At 41.0% G+C, this 23,679-nt stretch overlaps 1 protein-coding gene across 2 annotated transcripts in view; it reads left to right on the top strand.

Moving 5' to 3' along the window:
• SHISAL1 (shisa like 1) overlaps positions 1-23,679 on the top strand; it is a 209,286-nt gene that overhangs the window by 97,398 nt on the left and 88,209 nt on the right. The gene's annotated exons all lie outside the window — the stretch shown is intronic.

Here is a 23,679-nt window from a genome sequence, read left to right as displayed (position 1 = left end):
CAGGTTATTCACACATCACATGGTGCCATTTTGCAAATTCTATGCTTCCAACAGGTGGACTTGCGAGCCTCTGGGGACTCCGAGAAACCAGACAGGATGGCACAGAGGGGGTTTCTGCAGGCACTCCTTTTCAAAAGCAAAGTTAGTGCTTTCCTGCAGGGAAACCATGTCTTTGGTGTACTTCAGTGCTGAGATAACATTGCACTATCTACAAACAAATTATCTGTATTGATCTGTCCAGTTAGGTGTGCCTGCCAACATGTCATTAACTCCCTGCTACAGCTAGAGGAACCAAAGACACCTCATGTAACTGATAACATGATTTAAATGCATCCTTCATACCAATATTTCATTCCCCTAAGAACCCTGTGGAATTTGATACTCCTTTTACTCTCTTCCTGGACCATTTCAAATTCAACCATGTAGTAAACTTGCTATACATATTCCAGGAGATAATAAAGCATGCGTTTGGAGTGGAAAAGGTTACTAGATGTGTTAGTCACAGCCACTGGTTAAGTTTTTATATACGAATAGGGTAGACAACTGTAACAACTAGAAGGAACTCGGTGTGAAACAAACAAACAAAAATAGTAGAAATACTAAAACTTTTTTCTGGTTTCTACAAAGGATGCACTTTGTAACCAACTTTGAATTAAAGCTGGGCTGAAAAGTTCATGGAGAAACATGGTCTCTCCTACTTAGCATATTTCCTTGAAAAGTCTGATCTCTCTTCTTGCTTGTCTTTTGCCTAAATCTTTAAAAATAATTGTCTTAATACTGTCTTAATACACTGTGTTCCCTAACATAGTTTCTTTTTTTATCACAGGCTAACTGCATTCTTTTTTTTAAGGGGAATTTGAAAAATGTTCCAATCAGTTCCTGAGGTTTAGCATTCAATGTTGGTTTAGAAGACAGTAACCTATCAAAATTAATTTTATTTTTTATCCAGGGTAAAAACTTCTTCGGGGGGGGTGGTGGTATAGTTTCAGAGGCTGCTTTTCTCTGTCCTCTCAGGAACTCTTACAATTGCAGAATGACCTCTTTTGAAGTTCTTCCATATGTTGGATTTAACATAGCTCTGAATGTTTCTCTTCAGCTGGCTACAAAGCTCTTGCACTTGATCCATCCTCAGTATTCTCCCTTTGATGTCGTTCTTCCATAGTATTGGTGTTTACGAGGCCTTTTGTGTTTTAGCCGCTTCTTCTAGCTGGGCAATTGTGTCCTCTTGAGCCTGGAAAGAGCAAAAGGAGGCACTATTCCACAAGTCTTTTCAGTCACTTGTGAGCTTGCACCAAACAATTACCTACTCACCCTTCAGAGATTTCGAAGGAGGGAAGGACGGTCAAGGATTACTGGTGCTGAGTGCAAAAGGATATGGTACAGAAAACACCACAAAATCAGAATACACAAAGGGAAGTCTTCCACTGCAGTTCAGCAGTGGAATTTCTTGCCCCAGGAAATTGTGGATGATGACAGTTTACACAGCTTAAAGAGGATATCTGGCAGGTTAATATAAAAGAAATACAATTGAAGGCTGTTACAAAGGATGCCCCTGAGCCACAGACTGTTAGAAGTTGGAAGAATATTGCAGGAAAATGTCACACCGTGTTTGTTCCAATACTTGTGCACCCCCACAGACAGGTATTTCTGGCTATTGTTGGAGACTGGGTACTGGCAGAGATGGACCTTTGGTCTGACCCAGGACAGGTGGTCTTACGTTCCTGAGCAAGTAATCATCTTAACCAGAGTGGGAGGATGGGGTGTTTATTTTTGGCTTGGGTTCTTTTCTGGGATGGAAGGTCAGAGGCCTTTATGTCAGAGGACATAAAGAATGAGGGACAGAAGTTCTTCTGTAAGGTGTTGGGTTTTTTTTCTTATCAAAACTTCAAATACCAAATGTGCTTGGGTTCTTTAAACTCAGCATGTTTTCCCATTTCATCTTGCCTTTTTTCCCTCTCTAATCTAAACTTACCTAACTAACTAAAGAGTCATGGATTCCTTTAAACTAACTTCAGTTACCTAGGTAAAGAATCTATATTTGGATCAAGGTCACCGTATTGAGGTGACCTTTGCAGTCAATGAAGAATGCTAGGCACCTCCAGTGGGTGATTCACATCACAGGTGGGCTGCATCTCCCTCAGGAAGCATGAATTAACTATGTAGGAAGCCTAACATGACCTTGTTTCTAATTTAAGCACATCAGCTAAGTGTCTAACTTGTCAAGGCCTCGAGTTAGGTAGGAACAGAACTTACTATCCTTGTACCTTATATCCTTTTAGAGATTTATTATCTGCATGTGTCGTGAAAAGTCATCAGCTCTTTCAAACTTCTAATCCACAGAAACCATGTCACAGCTGTTGTGACATGAATATAAAATCAAAATCTACAATAAAAGAAAATGAAGGACAGATGCTTGGGGATCCTCCATTTCCAGATAGTTTTAATATACAAAGAATATTATCAGGATAAAACACAACAAGTTTAATAGGCAGAATAAAGCATACATAATACCACATAAAATCAACATTTTTGCACTATATAGCCAACAACACAGGACCTACTATAATATGTGGCTAATCATTCTTCATTTTCTAAGTACAGGAAGAAGGAGCCATAAGGATTTTATTTGCCATACTATTGTTATATCTGTTTCTATTGGAATTCTTTTCTAATTTAGTAACCAAGCTAATTTTGTACACAATAAAATGTTGTCATGATAACTTAATTTTGCATTTTCCTAGGAAAGAAAAAGCAGATGCATAAATGAGGTTTCCTGTAAGCAATCTGACAGAATGTGATTCTTAAAACTGAGCACTTAGCAATTCTTACTTGTAGTGCACACAGAGACACGCAGTTACTGTAGCTTTCCTTTTGGAAGCATGCAAGAATTTACAGTGTTGCTTCTACCACAAGCAGCAGAACTCTAGAAACCGTTATTATGAATTTTACTTCTCAAGAATTTCATTAGATGAGCAAGAGCGGTTTTGAGTTCTCAGTTTTAGCAATATCCACACAGAGAGTATGAGAGTTAAATGCTGTTTCTCAAGATTTTACCAATTCAGATTTATGAAGGGATGATTCATATATACTTTATACAGTGTTTTCATAGGTGGTTTATCCAAAAGGGATTTTTCTCAGTGATGCTTTCATGTTTTTTTTTTGTCTGGAATGTTTAAGTATTCTCATTTTGCAGATGAGAAGATTCCTGTTCGCGTATCCTCAGATTTAGACATTGAGGCTCATCTCTGTTTCTTCATTGATATTGGCCATTTCTCTTGAGATTGTCACAAAGCACCAACTGGCACAGGTCTTCATAGAAATACTGTAACAATTATCTGGGAAGACCATGTTAGGGTCCATTCCAGTCCCTCCAAAATAAACTTTTTTAATGTGTAGTAGTGACTTTTCATCCCAGAAGTAACCTGTCATGAAATGGGGCACAGCCTCAGTTTAACAGTGGGCTCCAACACAAGATCAATAGATCCCAACCTTGACTGTTCATTGCATAAGTTGATATATATCAGTGCAGTAGTATAAAGAGATACCTGAACTAGATACCTGTCTCTGTGCTACAAGCAATGTAGTTTCCTTAGCCTGGTACTTCACTTGGGCACTTTATCGGTTCATTTGGAGACAGCTGAGGCATGTCTACACGGTGTTGTGTGTTACAACTCCAACCTGTCAACAGAAAAATCCTCTCCTAGAAAGCCACAAAAACCAGGAACAGCTCTGATTGCCCCAGAGCTGTTTGTGGACCTTCCTTCCCAGCAGTCGGTTCTCAGTCATGTACTGAGCATAAAGCTGGGACAGAAAGGGTGAACAGTCTTTTTATCCATTAAATCACAAAGGGAGCTTAGGGAGCAAAAAATGTTTGGCTAATTGTGAGTATGGCCAGGATGATGATACCCTGAACAATAATCGGAAGTGACTGGAACCATCGTGTTCTGTCTCACGCTGAAGACAGCAGTTCTGTCATTGTCCAGCTTTTCCACTGTTTCTCAGCAACTTGGTATTCTCCAAAGGTCTTCTATTCCAGCACCGACTCGGCTTTACTCAGCTTTAGTTGGAAGGCCTGATGGCAGCTCAGCCATGGCCTGGGAGTAATGCCAGCTCCTCTTAGCATGCCTTGGAACTGCATGTGAACACCAAGAGAAACACATGTTCTTGTACAGCTCCCGGAAGGAAGACTCACCAGCAAAGACTAATCATAAATCACAAAAATAGAGCTGCAAAAAACCTCAGGATGTCATTTAGTTTATCACTTTGCCCAAGGAAGAATCAACTGTATCTACCTCATTCAAAACAAATGGTGGTACAACATGTTGGGAAAAACTTCCAGTGGTGGTTTCAAGCATACAGCCTGCCTTCCTACATTCTGGAAACTTTCTTTGAAATCTCTTAGCATTGTGAATACAGATTGAAACCCAGTGATTATTGCAGTGTGGTGAATTGAGCACCAATGAGCTGCTGGCTCTTTAAGCGTTTTCCTTCAAACACTTTTTCTATAACAGCAGACAAATGTGCATTCAGGTTAGTGAGATGAAAATGGCAATTTTATTGTTAAGGAACTTTTATGTTTTAGAATGATCAAAACCAGGGGTTTTAATGGAAGCTGAACAGGATGTTGAAAACTCTCAGACCCTGGCTATTCTGAAGCTCCTATCTCACCCACTTTCTTCCCTTCTTTAGAAACCTAAGTGCTCTGTTGCAATCACGTAGAGAAACTTCCCATGGGAAAGTAAGCAGGCTTTGCTAGAATAATGGAAAGCGAAGGGTTTTTCCCGTCCATTTGCCTAAGACGCTACTGCCCTTTTAATACTCAATGAGCAAGAAACTTTCCACAAAGCATTTAAAAAAACTGGAAACAAAGTTGATCTGTAGTGTCAAATATTAATTAAATGGACCAGTCTCCTGCTTCTTCCTGGAAAAAGGCTCTTGCTGTACTGAAATGTGTCTCTTGCTGCAGATCTTGTTTTGCTAGTGAGGTACAGTTGTTGCTCAAGTAAGTTGTTGCATAAAGTGTGAGATGCTACCTAACAGAACAGTATCTGCTTTCTTCAAACAGCTTTTCAACACACTCTCTCTGTGTGACTCTATATGTGGTATGGCTCAGCTCATTATCGTTAGCTAATGATAATAAATAAATAGAATAAAAGTTAGTTTGCTTAAGAAAGAGCTAAACATGTTCTAATTTAAATTTATTTGTACACAATCTGTGCTGCCAGCAACAATTTCAGATTTTTTTTTGGGGGGGTGTCCTTGGATTCAGAATCCAAAGACCATTATCTTACCAGATTATTTTCTTGTTAATTAAAATGAAAGGTAAGAATTTAGCTAAATCACCTTTCCTTCATTTTTTCCTCATGATCTTCTCTTATTTTTCCTTTTCTCATAAATAGCTGGATTACTTTTAGCAAATAAATATTGTTAAAGAGAACTATATCAATTTCATTTGCATGCCGGTTAGAAGAAAAATAGCTCTCCTTCCTCTGATATTTCCATGTAATTTCTCTTCTTAAAAATAATTTTTTCTCCCTTTGTGTCTTTCTTCCTGGAAATTTTATTGCAAATCAATACTTGAAATCTCCCAAAGAACATAACATTCCGAATAGGAAAAAAGAAGAACTTGTTATGATAAACATCTTCCAAAGAGATTTCTTTTTATAAGGATATAAACACAGAACCTTTCATCAGCATATTAAAACTCAGATCCTCATATGTCTCTGAGCCTGTCATTATTTATAAAAATAATGCAGCCTTACATATTTCATGGCTATACACTCCTGATTTCATCTGCAACCATAAGCACTTCAGGTACTGGAAGTACCAGCAGTGCTTAAACTATGAGCTCTTTGAGAACAGTGCTGTTTTATTTGGTCTGTGATTGTACAGTGCCTACCACAGCCTGATGTGGATCTGTGGCTTAGACTCAAGGATGATATACCAAAACACATAACAAATTATGTGTTTGTTTGAGTGAGAAAACCACTCAGTTCACTTGAGACTGAAGACTCTCGCCCTATTCCGTACCAGCATCTGAGCAGTTAGCATCATGCTCATGGAGACAGAGGTGATCCTTGGCCTAGCAGCTTCACCACATTTGGAGCTCAGCAAATGATGAAATAATAAGCGTGGTTTGTCTTTTCTTACCAGGAAGGATTGTTTTGCAGTAAGGCACCACAGAGGGCTTTGGGAGATGTTGGTTCAGTTTCTGATCTCTTCTAAAGATTTCTTGCAAAACTTGAGAGAAATCATTCACTCTGCCTTTGTCTCAGCACTAAACGTCTAAAAAGCAGATTGGCGTTTTCTTCTTCTACTCTGATCTTTTTTATGCACTCGTATTATGAGTGTTTCTAAACGGGGAGATTAGCTTTGTTTGCCCAGAGTCTAACCCAATGGGAGTCCAGTACCAGTGGGGATGTTAGGCTGTGCTGTAGTAGAAATTATGGAAATGTTAGTGATTATTCATCAATCAATTGTGTAATTCAAGGTTAGAGATACACTCAGTGCTTTACAAATAGATGAAAGTGAGACATATTTCTAACCAAAGAACGATCTTAGAAAATTATGACATACAGTATCTGGAGTGGAGTAACTCAGACTCATAAATTTTGCTAATGATTTATTTACCAAAAACGCATTTGTTCAACAATCACAATTCTTCACTGATTTGGCTGATAGTTTAAAAATGGAAAAAATATTGGAAATATCAATATGCTGCAATTCATTGTTTTCAAACAAGATTTTTCAATTTTTGCCTTTAAAATTATTTTAAAGTTGCCAACATTTAATTTAAAAAAAAGGGATTAAAGAATGAAAGACAACACTTCTGTTCTGGTCAGCCAAAATACTCAGTAATTCTGAATTATTTCTTTTACAATCTGTGTTACTGAAAAAAAAAAAATGTTGAGTAGCCCAGTAAAAATGTAAGGTAGCAGACACTCAGCTTGTCTGGCTTAAACAGGCAATTAGCAGTGAAGTTGGCATATGTTGTTGGTTTTACTATTTAGCTGGCTGGATGTTCTTGGATTTTTTTTATAAGCCAAACTATTAAGAAACTGCCTCTACAGATTTCCAGAGCTTTATTGCCATGAATATAAGAGCAAATGTCAAGAACAGAGTCAGCTTTCTCAAATAAACAACAGAGTGTCTCGAAATGTATAAGGAGCTGTGCTATTGTCCATGTTTACAATTCAATGGGCTTTTTTCAACATTTTTTTAATATCAAGGATGAATTGGATTCTCATTTAATACGGTGTCATGTTCCTTAGACAACGTGGTAATAACATAATATTGCAGTTTATTTTCATATTCCTGTATTATTTAGTATTTCTCTTTCGGAGTCTGATTATGTTTGACAATGCCAAGTGTATCAAGTAATACTGCCATTCAAGCGGAATTGAACGGCTCAGTTCACTTTGACCAGGTAACAAGCTCCTTCTATTGCCAAACATATCCCCATAAATTTTAATGGGCTCATATTGATCATAAGGGCAGAAGACATTACTGAATGCTAGTCAGCAGAAATTACAGAAATGTTATGTAGGAGAAGACAGCATGGCCAGAGAGACGATTCTCCCAATACATCTTTTTTGGTGTCTTATTTCCTGGGCAAGCACAAAGGCTTCGTTGGCTATGTCTTGAAGTAATGTCCTCCTCTGTGCTCTGACAATGATACAACACAGATACTCTCTCCGCATAAATCATCCAGTTTCTGCTAGAGGCTGAGGTACTGTGCACGTACATCTTTCTTACATAAATGAGTGAATTAAGTCAATCCTATTATTTTGTCTCTGTAAGTGAAAGGAAAGTTCAATTCATTGAGACTGAAGCATCACCAACCTAGCCTAACTTCTTCTTTCTTCTCTCTAACCGGTCTTATGTGGAAGAATGAAAATGGAATGTTGTTTTAAATACTGTGTGCTCACCTTGTGGTCTCAACAAAACCCGCAACTGTCCCTTCTCTCTTCATTGACTGCCACTGAGGTTTATGCTTGCCTGGTAATGCACAGAGCATTTGTTCTTCCAGACTGTAGTAAGCTGACATTTTGGCAAAGCAATTTTTTTCTTATGAAGGAAGGAATTGGACGCCTTAGCAGCTTTTTGTCATAGGTAGTCAAGGTGAGCTACAAACTTGAATTTATCATGAACAATGTGTACATTCTTCAGAGGAAGAAAGGCCCAACACCAGCTATGGCTGTTTCTTGAATGCACATCTCAGTTTTCACTGTGATGCCAGTTTAAGCTGCCGCAAGAGCAAAAAGAATGAGATCAGCAACGAGATTTGCCTGTAGATGAAGTACATGGTGTAAGTTCCTCCTAGAGATAAACCACCAGACTCACTGAACTATGAGTATGACTTATCACAAATAATGATTTTGTGGAGCCTGTAGGTCTCCCTGTTGATTCTACATTAGTAATTATATCTTTCCAAACTCAAATAGTATTTCAATTGGTGCTGCTCTGAAACAGCTTTATACGTGTATCTATTATAAAAAGGAAAGAAATTAACCTTAAAAATACATTTTGTAATAAACGATAGAAGCTTCCTTCTGTCTGGTGTTGTTGAAAATGTAGTCAGGAGACTTATCTTGAAGGGAAAATAGGGACATCATTTAGGGGAGACAGAGGGAGAAAATCCAATTAATGACAATTTAATACAGCAACCTCAAAATTAAAACATCTGTCATCATTTAGACTGCAAATAGCACTGAAAATATTGATTTCAGTTTGTGAATGCAGTAAGACAGTAGGAGAATGGGGTATCCTGCTGCTAAAATAACACTTGTCAGGAAATTGAAGACACTTGGAATTTTGTTTGGCTTCATGATCCATGCACTGTCATGCCATATTCCCTAAATATGGCCAGAGTTAATTACAAGTTGCAATGTGGCATGTGCTACATGCATTGACTTTATGACAGTAGCGTATTCTGTTCACTTTAATCTGTAGCTCTTATTTTGTGCATCACTGTGAACAATCTCAAATAACATTTAATAGAACTTATCATTTAGTTTTCTGCTGTTTTACACTGTGGTACAATGCTATTTAATATAGAGGGCAGCCCACCATGCAATGTAAAAAGCTGTGCACTTTGAAAGCCAGGACGCATGAGCTGAGCTGACAGCAACATGAGTATTTCCTGTAGAATATAAGCCTGGTGCTCGTGCCCTCTGTAGCCAGTGTGGGATAGCTGTGATGGGTGGAAACCCCCTTTCCATCACTGCAAATGATCCATGCAAAGCATTGGTCACCTGCTATCTTAGGACCAGCATTTCTTGTCTTCTTCCATTTCAGCTGAGGCCCATGAGAAAAGCTGGAGCCCAGAATTTCTGAAAATCAGACTCTTCAAGCCCTATATCCTGCACCTGTTCAAACCAGTATTCTCACGGGTTTCGGTGGAAGGAGCACAATCCTTTGGATTTGAAATTAGAAAGTCCTTTCTCAAGGCACTGGCTGAGAGCAATGGATCTATGGTGTGTTATATCACTTGGACACATGGATCTAGGCACATTAAGACAAAAAAAATCTGGATTCTTGACCTTTTCCCTCTTAGGTGATTGTTTACAGCTCACCAAGCATAAAGTACCTAAATTGACAACATTCTACCAACTTATTTAAGGAGGAAAAAAAAGGTGGAACCTCTTTGTTTGTCAAAGCAATAGAGGGAAAATACAGAGATGGAGAGAAATCAAGGGGCCGCCTTCTAATCTGATCTATGTTGATGTATGTCATGAGTAACTGCTGAAACCAGAGAGACAAGCTGATAGTAAGAAAGGGTGAAGGAGGGTCACAGAGCGGAGAAGGATAGCTAGCTAGTTGGGGATCTTCGCACACCCTTAAGCACCAGTTTAGTGGTATACTTCTGTATGAAATTGGTGTGTGACTTACATGGCTTCAGATGGTTTCACTGCCTGGCCATATCACAGGCAATGCCACCATAATCGTTGATCTTATGAAAGTGAGAAAGGTCCTAAGGTTATGCCAACTTTATGCATCTACAACTGACTTCCATGGAAGGTAAGCCAGACCCTATGGACCGACACAAATCACTAGCCTACTGCTGTATTACCTTAACAACTGTTTCTGCTGCGGAAGTCTAATAAGTATATACAGGCTTCCAAAAGAAATAATATCTACTGAGCAGCAAATATAAGTTGTTTTGAAATGCTGGTCATAATGCTGAGCAGAAAGCTAAGACTGTCTTATTTTGGTAACATGGTGTTTCATTATGATCAGGGGATCTTTTTTTTTTTTTTGCACCTGCACAGCCACACAGACTTCTGCAACTTCAGCTCAAGGGAGTGAAAATCCAGTGTGGCCTTTGTTCCTTTTCAGAAAAGGTTAACAGTGTCCCCACTAATGGGAAAATGCTTCACATTCTCCCTGGAAGAAGCCTGGGAGAAGTGTTTGTCCCATGGGGGACTGACTTACCCATTTTGCCTTTATCAATGGCCTGTGTGAATTTGTTCTGCTGCATGTTAGGGAGTTGGGGTTTTTTTAATGCCTCTTGTACTGTTTCCATGAGCAGCTAGCTTACCGGAGAAAATATATTGCATTCTGGGGTTCAGGGATTTGAATGGCACCATCATGGTGTTTGTAGACATGTGTTGACATGTTTTATATTTTTGGTTCAGACACTCTTTCTTGTGCCTTTTGGAGTATAATGCATCGCAGCAGGCAAGCTGCTCATTTTGAGTTAGGTAAGCTGGGAGAGGGGGAAGCAGCTGGAAAAATAGGAGAGGATGCAATTTCATTATAGGATCTTCCTTTGAAATTTTCTCTGCACATTGAAGTTCTCGCACAATACTCAGATGTTTCTTTCAAAAACTGTGATTGAACAGTTTTCTGAGGAAGTACATTAAATATACTGCTCCTCCCTTCTTCCTCACTTAGAGACACAGAGCTAGTTAAAAGCCGCTTGCTAGAAGACAGATAGAATAAACCCTCATAGTAATTGAAAACATTAGGAAGGTATAGATGCATATATACATAAAATTCCAGAGGAAGTGACTATCTTTAATAAATATTTATTTATATATTATTTTGGTTGGGTTGACGGTTGGACTCGATGATCTTAGAGGTCTTTTCCAACCTTAATGATTCTATGATTCTATTTCTTACAGTATTTGCAATTCAAATGTTATATTGGTGTTTGAGTGCTAGAGAGAGACCTAAAATGAAAATGACTGGAAAGTAGCTATTTTTATTGCAAACAGAAAGAAATGTACAAGGTAATCAAACAGCATACACAATGAAAAGCAAATTAGATTTCTGAAACTCTTCCTGTTTTTAGTGATTCCCATGTGGCATTTGCAACACAAGCAAGCAAACTTGTTTATTTTATAAATAGCAGGCCAAATCCACGTTCCCCTCATGCCATTCTAACACCATAGGTGATGATAAGTTGATTTAACAGCTGCTTTCTCAGCCAGCCTGCAAAGGGATGTCATCTCCCTTCAGCTGCATCCAGTGTGGAGGGTGAGCTAGAGGGAGGAGGAGGGTTGGTCACAGACAGACTATAATTTACTGGTTTGAGCTGGGCAAGGGGCAAAATCAGGCACAGCCAGCTGCATGTGAAAGAGCACCGTCTCTGGGCTGCTCTGAAATGTCAAGGGGGAGCTGAAATACGGTGTAGGTGAAGAGAACAGAGATCGAGTCCACCTGGCATGTTAAGACATTATTCTTTTCCTTCAGAAAATACAAGATACTCTCACATTTTAATCATAATACCTGATTGCATGAGAGAGAGGTTAGAAATATTGCCAGAAAGCAGGACTTTATACCTCAGTAGTGATATATATGCAGATTGATCACCCCAGACAGATTGCCTGGGAGCCACTTTAACTAATGGCTAGCATAGAATCATAGAATCATTGAGGTTGGAAAAGACCTCTAAGATCATCGAGTCCAACCGTTGACCCAACACCACCATGTCCACTAAACCATGTCCCTAAGTGCCTCATCTACTCGTCTTTTAAATACCTCCAGGGATGGGGACTCCACCACTTCCCTGGGCAGCCTGTTCCAATGTTTCACCACTCTTTCAGTAAAGAAATTTTTCCTCACATCCAATCTAAACCTCCCCTGGCACAACTTGAGGCCATTTCCTCTCGTCCTATCGCTTGTTACTTGGGAGAAGAGACCGACACCCACCTCGCTACAACCTCCTTTCAGGTAGTTGTAGAGAGCGATGAGGTCTCCCCTCAGCCTCCTTTTCTGCAGGCTAAACAACCCCAGTTCCCTCAGCCGCTCCTCATAAGACTTGTTCTCCAGACCCCTCACCAGCTTCGTTGCCCTTCTCTGGACACACTCCAGCACCTCAATGTCCTTCTTGTAGTGAGGGGCCCAAAACTGAACACAGTATTTGAGGTGCGGCCTCACCAGTGCCGAGTACAGGGGCACGATCACTTCCCTACTCCTGCTGGCCACACTATTTCTGATACAGGCCAGGATGCCATTGGCCTTCTTGGCCGCCTGGGCACACTGCCGGCTCATGTTCAGCCGGCTGTCGACCAACACCCCCAGGTCCTTTTCTGCCAGGCAGCTTTCCAGCCACTCTTCCCCAAGCCTGTAGCGCTGCATGGGGTTGTTGTGGCCGAAGTGCAGGACCCGGCACTTGGCCTTGTTGACATTTCATACAGTTGGCCTGGGCCCATCGATCCAGCCTGTCCAGGTCCCTCTGCAGAGCCTTCCTACCCTCGAGCAGATCAACACTCCTGCCCAACTTGGTGTCGTCTGCAAACTGACTGAGGGTGCACTCAATCCCCTCATCCAGATCATCGATAAAGATATTGAACAAGACCGGCCCCAGTACTGAGCCCTGGGGAACACCGCTCGTGACTGGCCGCCAACTGGATGTAACTCCATTCAAATAGAGTTTGAATGGAGTATAGCATGTCACACTATTCTTCAGCATTTCTGTTTTCTAAGTATTTTTGACTTTGTAACGTCAAGGAACTTGGCAGTGACTTATGTAATCTGAGTTCCCCCCGCTGCCTCTCCCGTCATTTCCCTGGGTGCTCCTGAACAAGTTACTTGATTAATTTTAATTGGATGCTGTCATGAGAAAAGGCTTGTAGGGCTGGGCTGCAAGTCTGCAGTCATTCAATCCTTGTTCAGGCAAATTCCTATTAACTGTAGCGGGAATTTTCTCTGTGTGAAGACTGCAAGATTTGCCGCAACTGCATGTGCTTAAAAGGCTGCAACAGTTGCATATTGTTTCTGGTTGTGTGAAGGTTTATTAGAATCTGCTATTAATAGTTATCTTCGTGTTTGCCACTTGAACAAATTAAAAAAGGCCCTTCCTCTGTCTTTACTGGCTGATTCCAATCACAGCAGGCATTGTCAAGTGAGTCTGTTACTTCTGTTAGCAGCTCTGCCTAGTCCATTCAAACTCTGGGCAAGTCTTGGCAATGAAGGAAAAAGCACAAAATAATGTGTAATTTTTTTCCTACCAGTGTGCAGCAAAAATGAACAGGTAGATACAGTTTCCCAGAAAATCTTATGTTCTTGTTCCCATCGCTAACTGGGCTGTGAACAGTCCAAGAGAGGGCGGCCAGGCTGGCTTCAATTGCAGGAGAAATCCAGCCAAATGTGATTCTTCAGCAGAGGAGACCAGAGACAGTTTAAATAATTCTTGCAAGATTCTTAAGAATATTGCAAATAAATGGAATGTGGAAATACTAGATTAGAATGTGAGTGTGCCTGATGTACATAACTTTGTAGAGTGAATATTGCTATTATGATTAAAGCAGTGACAGCTACTGATTAAACAATATCCTTTTAAATGCATACAGGAGTACTATAAAAATATAAGAAGAGTTAGAAAAAGTTATTGGAACTGTGTAAAATAAAGACAAAAATTAAAACAAATATTATTATTATGTTCCACCTGGATTCTCTGCAATTCCTCTCACATTCATTTCTGGTCCTCAGGAGGCTGGGACAAGCTCTTGACATGCAGGAGGGATGAGGAGGATGTATTTGTGAATGTTTGCCTTCAAAACTGAGAAATAGCTCTGAAAATATTTGTGACTTCTTTTTATTTACTCATTTGTACGTTTTTCTTTGCAAGTGTTTTTGCCTCAAGAGAGTGTCCAGAATTCCAATGGGCGTGACCAGTCATGCTGGTAGCATTCCCTGGCTGCCTTGAAAGGGCTTTAGTATGAGAATCAACACAACAGGATTCAGAAACCCTGACATGTAAATGCCACCATGCATTTGGGTAAGAAGCAACCACCGTCACTGTTACCATGGTTGGCGTTAAAGACCTCCAGCCCTCCAATTCTGCACACACTTTATACGGGAGCCCTTAGATCCTTATAGTGAACTGGTTTCTCTTTCATCCCTTATGGTTCCCTGGGTGTTCTTTGTTGAGTTGCTTCTCTTCCTCCTTCTTTGATTCTTCCTATATTTCTATATTTCTTCCCTTTTCTTCTGCAACCCCTTCTTACTCGCTTCTCTTTTGACACTCTGAAACACCTTATCTTTCCAACCTCTGTTCTCCACTAACCCCGAAGACTAACATTTCTCTCTTTCCCTGAGCCTCTCCCCTACCACGTAGTGCCCCGAAGTCCAGATTGCTCTCCCTGTTTATGCACAGTGAGCAACTCAGCATAATGGACATTACTTGGTGAGTTAGGCAACCCAAGTATGACTCAATACTGACTGATATGCTTTCTGGCAAAATATAGTTTATTATGTGAGAAGGGAAAAGAAATACTTTAGGCAAGATAAATTGAAATCTCCCCAAAAAGCAGCATGAAAAACAGTCATCTATTTTTATGAAAATTATGGAAATACGAGCTTAATATTATGACATCAAATGGCTAGTAATTACTACTTACAGACATTGATACTGTTTAATGTATTTCATCCTGAAAAAAATCCCATCAGTCATTGCTCACAGAACACCATAGATACGCAGCCATCATTCAGCAAAGGACAGCAAAACCACATCATCTTATTAGGTTTGTGTTGAACAGCAAAGGACCTTCATTTTAGAAGTCTCACTTATAATCCCTTCCTGTAGGAAGACACACAGAGCAGTATTTATCTAGCTCAGACAGAACTGGACAAGTTTCAGCCTATGCTTCCAGAAAGAGGAGGAATTTCTAATGTACTCAGCTCACCTCCACTTGCTTTCTTCCTGGGTTTGGCTACCAGCCCATCAGTCAAAATGGTTTCTTCCATTTTCTGTCAGTGATATGTGGTGTCTTAATGTAGGTGTGCCACCCCAAAAAAAATTATTTTTTTCCTCCAACTGAACAGTGGCCCAAGAACGCATGGTTAAGGGACTGAAATACAAAGTAACCTATTCTGCTTCTTTCATTAACAAAAAGCTGTCTGGTATAAATAAGCAAGAACAGAAGGAGCAGCATATTTGTATGGAAGTTGCACTTTGAAGTGAACATAACGTCTTCTAATACATCTGTGACCCAGATCCTCAAGGATAGGTAGCTGTTTTACTCTGATGGTTAAATAATTTTAAGGGTATGGGCACAGGTGATTTAGAAGGACACTTAAATAACTGTCCTCCAAATCGCCTGTGGTTGGTGTGTCCATTTTTGCAAAGGCTTGCAAAGGAGAAAATACTGAAAAGAATATAATACAGTGCATAGCAGAGAAATTAAAATGCTGTATGAGCTCATGAGAGTTTCTAGAAAATACCTGGACACTGGTGAAAGCACTGGCTCTTCTGTGAACGCTTGCAGTAAGTTAAGTGCAGAAGGGACGATAAAGCAGTACAGGGAGGGAGAAGCATACCATCACAGGGGAGGTGACCATCCCAGTTGCCATTTCAGGCAGGAGAAGAATTTTACAGTGGAGTTAAAACTTTCCTTTTCCAATCCATCAGTAAGAAATCCTAAACAGGAGGATGGAATACCGTTCTGGATGTAATCACTTATTAGTATACAGGGGATTTTTGATGATGAGCCACACCCATTAATAGTAAAGGCATATTTATTGTATGCAAATCCTAGCCCAAGGATGGCAATCTAAAACCTGTGAACATGGAATATTGTGCAAGAGAAACCTATTTACATGATGGTTTGTCATGGTTTAACCCCAGCCGGCAACTAAGCACCCCACAGCTGCTCGCTCACTCCCCCCAGTGGTATGGGGAGAGAATCAGAAGGGTAAAAGTGAGAAAACTCGTGGGTTGAGATAAAGACAGTTTAATAGGGAAAGCAAAAGCCGCGTGCACAAGCAAAGCAAAACAAGGAATTCATTCACTCCTTCCCATCGGCAGGCAGGTGTTCAGCCACCCCCAGGAAAGCAGGGCTCCATCACGCGTAACCGTTACTTGGGAAGACAAACACGGTAACTCCGAACGTCCCCCCCTTCCTTCTTCTTCCCCCAGCTTTATATGCTGAGCATGACGTCACATGGTGTGGAATATGCCTTTGGTCAGTTGGTGTCAGCTGTCCCAGCTGTGTCCCCTCCCAGCTTCTTGTGCACCCCCAGCCTGCTCGCTGGTGGGGTGGGGTGAGAAGCAGAAAAGGCCTTGACTCCGTGTCAGCACTGCTCAGCAGTAACGAAAACATCCCTGTGTTATCAACACTGCTCCCAGCACAAATCCAAAACATAGCCCCATCCTAGCTACTAGGAAGAAAATTAACTCTACCCCAGCCAAAACCAGCACATGGTTTTATAGTTTATTTTCTCTGTGTGTCTGCTCTGCACCGCACCGACAGGTTCCATGGAGATTGACTATGAAGGAAAACATGAGCAACTCTGCAAAGTATGCTTCAGTCTCTGGGTTCAGCTCATGTTAAAAACACTTTCACCCAGCTTTTGCAGTTCATTACCATACAGTAGAAAAATCCCTTTACTGGCATTGCTCAATGTTGCCCTGCATGTTTCTCATTCAAATACTTTCTCTTTTTTTTTCTGTGAATACTAACTTCAGGGAAGATTTCCCATGAAATGCTAAGACGTAAATGATGTAAATCTTTATTATAGTATAAAGAGTAGGGAGATCCAACATGGCCTCTTCTGTTGAGCAGTATGTTTGGGGCACTTTCAATGTTTTAGGTTCTCCCTGTAATAACAAGGATTAATATAACGTGCCTACAAAGAGATTATGTGAATGAATTACACAGGAGATTAGGGGAAAATCTCATTTTGCGCACCCATCAAAATAAAACCTTATCTGACTCAAAGAAAAGCAGCCTTCCTTTTCTCCCTCATTGGACCAGACCCTTAAATGTCCTACAGCTATAAGAGGACTGAAAGAGACAGGTGAACCCGAAGCTAACCTATATTGCCAGCAAAATTCTAAACAATCTATCCTGCAAAGGTCACTTATGCCAGCTACGAAATACGAATATGAGTCGGTCCCATGTGTCTCTCACGTGCACCACCCTCCAAACCCCATAAAGTGAGCACGCAGCGAGGGAGTTAGCTGTAGAAGAGCTCCTGCTGGTTTATAGTAAGCAAAATACAACAATACAAATTCCTTCTCATTTGGAGATCCTTAAAATACTTTACAAACAATATGTCACCCAGCACATCTGGGAGACCAGATATTTTTGTGTTTATGTTATGGATAGCTAAACTAAAACGTTGTCCACTTACCCAGGGTACCCAGAGAATCAAAGGCCTCAAAAAAAACCCTGATTCCCAAGAATCTTGTGCTGTAACCACAAGAAAACCCGCGCTATTTGCTATCCTCCCTGCTTTGGTTTAGTATTTCCCAGTAAAATATAGTCATCGCACATCTGTGTAGCTCTTTCCATGTCAAGGATCTCGGACTTCATTAAAAATTGTGAAAGATACAATTCAGCAATAACAATCCCACCCCTTAAGCATAGCCATATTTGGAATGAAATGTAGCCACTGTTCAACAATCCACCTCTGTGTAATAATTTCTGACAGAAAGTGAACAGTGACAAAATTAAACTTGTGGAAAAACTATTAGCTGATATGCATTGTACAATAATTTAAACCGTAAATTGTGGAGAATATAAAACTTGTCCCAGCATTTGCTCTCTTTTCTCTTCACACTTCTCATTTGTTTTGCATAACTACACTTACTTTGCAGTTGTTCTTCCATCACTTTTTTTCTTATTAAGGATTCCACATCCAGGTCCAAATACTGCATCTCTTTTTTTGTAACTAACTGGAGGGTTTGGCTGGACACTGTGGCCACAAAGACCTACTTGGATTTCGTAGAGCCAAATCCTCTTTCTTTCTCTCCACTTCCTCCCTCCTCTCTCCATCACTACAAAGTTATACAGTCCCATCCAACTCTGACTGTTCTGGAACTGGTAACTTCTCTGCCACGTGCAGAATGATTCAGAATGGTGGGTTGTCTTTGAAAAAATGGTGCCCTTACAGGAAACTATAAAGATGCCTTTGCTTTTAATGTCAGTCAGGAACGCCGCTCTGGCTCTCCACCCTCTGCTTTAGAAGTCCATTGTAATACAATCTAAAAGCACAGATCTATTAACCTTCTGGGAACAATAGGAATCATCCATTTTCTCCTAGGCAATCAGTAGAAAGTGAAAGAGCAAAAAATATCTAAAAGATAGAAAAGAGAAAGAGGGGCTGAAGAGGGGCTAGGGATGGCCTCACTGAGCTATTGAGGGATAATCCACCCATTGCGTAGTATTTCTACAACAAGTGTTAATGGGTTTTAAATGTCAGCTGTTGTAGCATAACCCACTGTCTACGCAAAGAAGTAACCAATACTTTTTATTTGCTTACACAAAAATAGTTACCTTCCTGTCTTTCCCTTCTGAACAGCAGCTGGCTGGGGTGCATGTGAGTGGGAGAGAGGTGCTGCAGTCTGACCTGCTCAGCAATCAAGTGGAGGAGAGAGCATCCTGAATTCACAGTAGGCTGCTCTGTGGGAGGAGGAGTGAATGTCCTTCCCTCCTTGATAACTGGATTAAGGCCAATCCCACACATTTGTGTGTGTTCTGAGGTGGATTTATCGGTACAAGCCCTTCATAGAATCATAGAATCGTAGAATCGTAGAATCATAGAATGGTTTGGGTTGGAAGGGACCTTAAAGATCACCTAGTTCCAACCCCCATGCCATGGGCAGGGACACCTTCCACTAGACCAGGTTGCTAAAAGCTCCATCCAACCTGGCCTTGAACACTTCCAGGGATGGAGCATCCACAACTTCTCTGGGCAACCTGTTCCAGTGCCTCACCACCCTCGTAGTGAAGAATTTCTTCCTTATATCTAATCTAAATCTACCCTCTTTCAGTTTAAAGCCATTAACGCTTGTCCTATCCCTACATGCCCTTGTAAAAAGTCCTTCTCCAGCTTTCTTGGAGGCCCCCTTCAGGTACTAGAAGGCTGTTATAAGGTGTCCCTGGAGCCTTCTCTTCTCCAGGCTGAACAACCCCAACTCTCTCAGCCTGTCTTCATAGGAGAGGTGTTCCAGCCCTCTGATTATCTTCGTGGCCCTCCTCTGGATTCACTCCAACAGGTCCATGTCCTTCTTGTGTTGGGGGCCCCAGAGGTGAACGCAGTACTCCAGGTGGGGTCTCACAAGAGCAGAGTAGAGGGGCAGAATCACCTCCCTCAGTGTGCTGGTGACACTTCTTTTGATGCAGCCCAGGATACGGTTGGCTTTCTGGGCTGCAAGCGCACGTTGTCAGGTCATGTTGAGCTCCCCATCAACCAACACCCCCCAGGTGTTCTTCTCAGGGCTGCTCTCAATCCATTCTCTGCCCAGCCTGTGTTTGTGCTTGGGATTGCCCTGACCCATGTGCAGGATCTTGCACTTGGCCTTGTTGAACTTCATGAGGTTCACATGGGCCCACCTCTCAAGCTTGTCAAGGTCCCTCTGGATGGCATCCCTTCCCTCCAGCATGTTGACCGCACCACTCAGCTTGGTGTCATCGGCAAACTTGCTGAGGGTGCACTCAATCCCACCGTCCATGTCGTTGACAAAGATGTTAAACAGCGCTGGTCCCAATACCGACCCCTGAAGAACACCACTCGTCACTGGTGTCCACTTGGACATCGAGCCATTGACCACAACTCTTTGAGTGCGGCCATCCAACCAGTTCCTTATCCCTTACCACAAGCTAGCATGGCAGAGGCAGCTGCACTGTGTAATGTTGTGACCCATTCTGCTTCCCTAAATGTGGGCTTGAAAGTGAACGTGTATATTTGTGTATATGTGCCTATGTGTGAGTGTAAATCACACAGCTAGATGTCCTTGCAATACTATCATGAACTACTGTTTTACCTCTGTTATTTTCTTTGTTTCTTTTTGGAAACCCTGGCTAATTAAAACAATAACAAAATGTTTATGCTATAGCTAGTCCTTTCCAAAGTCATGGCTCCAGTAATGTCTACAGAAGTATATGCCAGTGGTGTTGGTTCTCATCCACTTTTTAAATATCAGTTTCTTCTTGTAAATGATACACCATATAAATATGTACATATACAGCCTGGACAGCAATAGTAAGGCCTGTCCCTGAGTCATTTCCTTGACATTTAGTTCTGAAAAACCATCTTTGGCAATCTTTCACGACCATGTGGTAGCCAGGGCCATGTCCAAACCACCTGAGTTTGGACTTCGCTGTTTGGAGTCAGCACTTTGATTGTTAATTCACTACAGATGTCAACACTTCTCATCTGGAAGGATGTAATGCCTTGGGTGTACCTTGTTAGCATGCAAGTCCCTCGCAAAAAAAATCCATGCAAGTTCCTCTTAGATAATATTTAAAGATGAGTTATGAAAGATGGATTAAACAATACTTGAAAACACTCTCTTTTGCAAATACTATGTGGAAACTGTGCATTTCATATCATAAGAGTCCAATGAAAACTAGATAAAATACTAAGAAAGTTGAATTAGCCATTTTGAAAATGAATCTGATACTGACATGTGCTATACTTCTGCGCTTATAATGCATTATTAAGATTTCCTGACATGGCCTAGGAAAAAAGCTGTATGTTAACAGTTAGACAGAGGGTGAAAGTGCGTGGAATTCCAAGGATGGAACAATACAGCCTTGTTGGCTTTGGCAAAGTACAATCCTTAGTGATGAAAACCTGAGAAATTTGGGGTCAGTCCCACAAAGGCTTACACATATGCTTATCTTTATGCATAACTCATGCGTGCAAATTGTTACAGCATTTGGCCTCTGATATGGCTGCTTCAGCAGAGTTCCGTACTGTAAAGCCTAGGGTGTGATCTTGTCCTTACTGAAGTCAGTGGGACTTTCCGTGTGAGCAAAAGTATTTATGTGAGCCAGCAGAGCTGGCCCATAAGTAGCTAAAATAGTAAATTAGCTGCTCAGATGCTGTGACCTTTAAAATAGTTCTTTCCTCTAACTTCAGAGGGAAAAAAAGGAATCTTTGAATAGTGGCTCTATGCTATTTTTCATGATTATATTATTTACTGTGGTATCGTCCCAAGGCCCAAATGAGGTTCCCATTCAAGGCTTCTTTATACCACAATTATGCAAGCAATCACTGCCTGGATTCTAACCATCTTTTGTATTTTTATATAGAACTTTAAATTTGAAACTTCGAAGTAGTATAGGCTTAATCAGGAGCACTTGGCAAACCTGGTCCTAATACCAGTTCCAGCACTGGTTTAGGCAGGAGCGATATATAAATCACTCGCTTGTCTTCTGTTCAGTGTCACTCTCCATACCAAGATAAGTACTTGAAGTTTACACAGTGATAGAAGTCATGATTTTAAACAGCTTTTATTATATGAGACAGGAGTGCTAGAGCAGGAAGACTTGTACCTATTTAAAAAAATAAGAAGTGTCTACTAACTACCTAAAATACAAGATTGGTTTTATTTTATATTTACTGCAAAAAGGCCATACAACATCAAGCAGATGATGATGAGGCTGTTGGGACACAAGCATTTGGTTGCTGCATCTGGCATTAGCATGGGATGGCAGAATCACTGATCAGGATTTAATTTTCATTTCTTGTCCTAATTTGCATTTCCTATTACTGTTTGTTGCGTTTCAGCCCTGTGGGTTTGGGATCTGACCAAAAGCCAATTGACAGCTCAACCCAAAAAAGTCCAGCATTTCTTTCTCTCCTCCAAAAAGAGTCGAACAAAAATAAACACCCTCCCTCCTGCTCTTTCCCCTCACACATATACCCACTCGACAATGTCTGCTCCTCAGGAAATAGGCATGAGTAATACAGAATCATTTGTGTCTTATTTAAAGGAGACTCTGGCCATAGCTTTTCCTTTGGTCACTCACAACAATGAAATGCACGAGGGTGAGAGTGTGTCACTAATTGAAAGAGAAGCCCAGGAAAAAAGGAGTGGCTGAAGCCTGAGTACCTCACAAGAATGGCTTTGAATCTTTGTGTCCATGTGGGAAGAGCTTCCTTGATACCATCCGCTTAAAAAGAAAAAAAAAAAAAAAAGGAAAAATAGGGAATAGAACAGCTTATTGCCCTTGTCCTTTCAGGGTTTAGTGAAGTTGAGGAATCAGAAATACTACAGAATTGTAAGGAAAAAAACAAACGGATGAACTGGTGGTCCACCATTCCTGTGCTCTGTAATTATTGTACGAAAAAATAACAGCAGCCCACCTAGTCATAAGGAGTTTTATCTGGTGTCTGTAACAGAATTAGTCCCAATGGGACAGTGTAGCCTAGTTTTACGTGGCTGTGTAATAAGACATCCTACTATAAGAAATTGGCACAAGCTGACAGGGGACCTTGGTTTCTGTTTGAAATCATTCAACTCCACAGTTTTTAAACAACTGACTGTATTTGCAAATGTGAAGAAAGTCATAGTTTATATTCTTGCCTGGTCTGAGAAGTGCATCTGCAATCGCTCCTTTCCATGTGCAACACCTGTGCAGAAAGTGCACTTCACCTGCTTGAATATTCAAAACATGTAGTTTCACACAAGACTGTGAATTAAAGCATGTCAGGGAGAGAGACTGGGTTTAAGAAATGATGCTTTACTTCCTCCAGATCATAATTATAGGGAAGCAGTTTAGAACATCCAGATTATGTTATCAAGCAGCCTAATTTAAACATAGCTCCATCCCCAAACAGTAAATAATGTACATGTGGTGGGCATGAGTCATCACTCTTGCAACAGTGTCTGTGGAGCTCCCTGCTTTGCACGATTTATGCATTAAAATGTTAATGAAAAATAGTTTTTATTGTAATTTGAATTCATAAGAGAGATATCATTTATAGGCATTGGTTTAGAGCAGTCTCCTTCTCTGAGGTCACGACAACCTGTTGGACTACAGAGCTGTGGCGCAAGAGGAGGGAGGGAGAGGAGAGGAAGCTTTAGCCATTTTTAGAAAAGTGAGCCCGTAAATCAGTGTACCTCTTCCTCTCCGAGTTGCTTTAGTCTTTGTCTTACAGGGGCAGGTTCTGCTGTTGCAGCAGCAAGGGCGTACTGGGTGTGCAGACGTGCTTTTGAATCGCCCCTCAGCGCGGAACCAGGAGGGCTCGCGTTGCTCTGCCTGTGCATGTGTGCGTCTGCTGGAGTCACACCGTAAAAAAAAATAATCAGGCTTCGACTGCTGTAAGATGTGCACTTACTCCAGTGCCTAAACTCCTGCTGAGCGGCCGGACCACTGCCTAGCTTCGGCTATTTTAATTCGTAGTGAGACGTAGGACTCAAACTCTTACGCTGTTTCTGAGCAGAGGCTGGGGCTTGCCCGCAGTGGTACCAGGCTGGGGCTTGCGTCACGCTGC

The sequence above is a fragment of the Aptenodytes patagonicus genome, chromosome 1 (genome assembly GCF_965638725.1).
Source record: "Aptenodytes patagonicus chromosome 1, bAptPat1.pri.cur, whole genome shotgun sequence".
Lineage (NCBI taxonomy): Eukaryota > Metazoa > Chordata > Aves > Sphenisciformes > Spheniscidae > Aptenodytes > Aptenodytes patagonicus.
This window is presented reverse-complemented; position numbering and strand designations above follow the sequence as displayed.